The following is a 3,531-nucleotide window of genomic DNA, read 5'->3' as shown; positions in this document are numbered from 1 at the left end:
GGGGGGGGGGGGGGGGGGGGGGGGGGGGGGGGGGGGGGGGGGGGGGAGGGAGGTGGTTTGGAATGGGAGTGCGGTCCCCGTAATCCGCTGATGGACGCATTTACTGATTACCCAAACCCCTTTCCGCCCTCCGGTTTCACCCCCGCAGAACTCCACTCTCCCACCCTTGGCCCCTTTAAAGCTTTCACTTGTATTTCTTACTACAGGGTGTTCCAAACGAAGCGATCATCCGTATACCGTGTACGTCGATACCTGCGTACCTATCCATATAAGGGTTTCCATGCAGACTGGCCGAATCAAGGGGATGAAAAATCCCCAGGAAGCCTTTTCAAGGATAAACTGCTCTATGCACTACTTGGGGGGGGTTGCAAGTACATGCCCATGAGTTTCTATGAGTTTTGCAGCTTTCCAACCCTTTCTCGACTTTCTCCACGTATACTCTCTCTTCGCTCGGTCTGCTGATACTGCGAGGTAAATAAAAGGGTGGCTTGTCCGACGGTCTTTTGCAGTCGAGTTTTTCGACTCGGTTTTAGAGTACATTCGCGAAATTTACGTCTTTTTATCTTCTCCATTCTTCTATACCCTGCGTATCCATTCGCAAGCCTATCCTATCTTTTATGCTCTTCCTCCAGCTTTTACTTCCTTTATTCTAAAGCTTCTTTATGCTTAACTTTATTTTACGATCCGATACCAGGGCTGGTGAGCATTTTGTCATTAGGGGAAATGAGTCTTATATAATAATAATTCAATTTTAAATTGCATACACGAACCATACATCTGTAGATAGACATAAGCAATGTAGAATTTAAATTTTTCAATAGCAAAATCTTTTTTTTTCTTAAGGTTTTCTAATCCCGATTGATCCAACGCTCAAAGTCAGCGAACCAAAACGAATTACCAGTCCTGGGATAAAGGTGGTACCACACAACAATGATTTCCGATACACTCAAGTGAATCTTAAGTGGCCCATTAATGGGTCTTACATATTTCCTTTCCCCAAGATATTTTTTATCAATTGTGCGGTTTCCTGCCTGGACAAGATCAGGATGACTCCGTAGGACAGGAACAAGTAGAAATCCATCCGAGTTCAGCTCCTGTTCGTAGGTCACGTGAACGTTTACACGGACGATAAAATCTTGAAAACATCAACAAGGTACCGACGCACTCATTTTGGGCCATTTGAGGTCCCATTAAAACGGCCTTGCGGTGGGTAAATCCCGCGCGTGACGAGACAGTCAATGACGTCGATAATGGCGATGCCTTCAATGAAGCCCCGGATGATCAGGCGGAGCGATCTGACCACCAAGCGGCTGATCTCTTCTCCACGGATCCACAGAATGACACCGAAGATCGATCTCCCATATTTCAACCCGAAAAATTTCCTAAACGTATAATCGAGATGATACATCAGTATGTCGTACGAAGTACCCCAAAAAATCAAAATCCCATCCCAGCCCTAGTAAATCCCTAAAATCAGCCTATAAACATAATTTACAAGATTACGTAATAATTAATAAAATTAGCTCCAGCTTATCAGAAGCGACGGCTCTCTAAACTAATTAGACGAAATTGACAAGTTCAATTTGGCAGATGGTCGGTACGCGTCCCTCACGCAATTGCGTGAGAAAAGGTGTCCCGGCAACGTGTCAGGGGTTGTTGTGCCCTTATTCGCGTGGGCAACCGTGAATAAGGGATGTACAGGGTGCATCCGAGGAACATGATAATTGTAGTAGTAATTACATAAAGGAGACGGCGAGCTAGGAGCTACGGGAGATCCGGTGAGTAAGGAGAGAGAAAATCGGCGAGGGAGAGAGGAGAGGAAGGGTTGAACGGATGGGGAAAGGAGATGGGAAACTCATGAGACGCACTAATTATCTCGCGCATAAAATCTCATTAAATCCCCGAGACGGAATCCAGCCGGCTGTCGACAACATCCCTTATCCCTTTTTAACGTCTTCCTGTCTCAGACTAACCAACCCAAACCCCCTTACGATTCTATACTGGCAGGAGTCTCTCTTCTCTTAACAACCCCGGTCCAACCCCCCCGACCTTCTCCGTTACCATTTCATACCTCTCAGCATCCAGTCAATCTCTAACGTTCAAATCATTATCCAGGATCGTTTCCCGTTTAACGGTACCGTCTGTTATTTAGATGCCCGTTAATAATCCTACGTGTAAACGAAGCGAGAGACTCCACCTGGGGAAGTGAAGTCTTTGCAATGTACAAGATCCCTGCTAGGAGTTATATATATATATATATATATATATATATATATATATTTACGCGTACCGTATACTGTTCAAAGATATGTGTATATATATATATATATATACTCAAATGTGGTTAGTATCTCTGCTGAACTCTAAAGATATTTCAGTTTGCCTGTATTTTAGTTCAAGCCATTATTAAGCTGACAACTGGTATCTTCTGTGTGTCCCATTAGCCCCTGACTGGGTGAGGTTTACGTGGGGTAGATTTTGACTTGGACGAATAAATGATTTTATTATGAATTATGTAAGATCGGTTGGTTGGAATAGGGTATTTTTTTGAGGTTTCTTTTAAAGGCGAATTGAGATATTTAATTATTTGGAGTAACCCTTACGAATAATGGTCCATTGGCCGAATCGTACGAAGGGACGGTGAGGTAACCTCCGCGCTAAATGTTTCATGCGATAATTTAGGCCCCACGGGGCTTCGGCTTATATTGGCAGATTTCAATCGACGTCAGTTAGCCGGTTTCGTTGAAACTTTCAATTAGCATTGCCCCGACTGACGTTTTCGCGTTCTCGGAAAGTACCCGTGGTCTACGCCGCCATTTTACAGAACAGACTCTCGTTTTTTCGCGCGAGGGATGAAAGGGGCGGAGAATAATTTTTTGTTCGATCTTTTCAAAATCCCTATATCGCTATCCAATTATTCCCTAGAAATCCCTAGCAAGTGTCTCGATGAGTCTATCTAGTGACATTGAGACGATCGTTTTTATTGTATTGAAAAAAAATGAAACTCCAATCTTAAGATCGCGACGCTTATTAAATCACTGAGGAATTTCGATTCGCGGCTGGCGCGTTGCCAGTGCCTCCCCCATCATTCTCATTTTCCCTGTTTTCTATTTTTTCGCAATTTTTTGCAAATATTCCAATAAAAAGTTGCCCCGATCTCATAGCCAGTTTTATATACCGTCGCGTTCACACACAAACTCCTGTATAAATAGCTATAAGGGAAAATGGCTGAAAGTGGTATAGACGAAGGATAAGTGGAAGAGAGAAGAGAACTCATCGTCAGGAGGATGAGGAAGGTATAGCCGTGGAATACAAAAGGTATTATCTCCTATTTTATTAATATTCGTCGGGCTACGCGAACGACTTGATAGCTCGTCACCTGTAATTAGCGTCGACTGACACGAAGTCGGCCGATCGTTTATTAATTAGTTCAGCCGGAAAAGGGAACCCGACTGCCTGTAGCTGACTGGTCGCCTAGAACCTGTATATCTATATATATATGTGTCAGATATATATATATATATATATATA

The sequence above is a fragment of the Cephus cinctus genome, unplaced genomic scaffold, assembly GCF_000341935.2.
Source record: "Cephus cinctus unplaced genomic scaffold, Ccin1 Ccin1_scaffold0299, whole genome shotgun sequence".
Classification (NCBI taxonomy): Eukaryota; Metazoa; Arthropoda; class Insecta; order Hymenoptera; family Cephidae; genus Cephus; species Cephus cinctus.
This window is presented reverse-complemented; position numbering follows the sequence as displayed.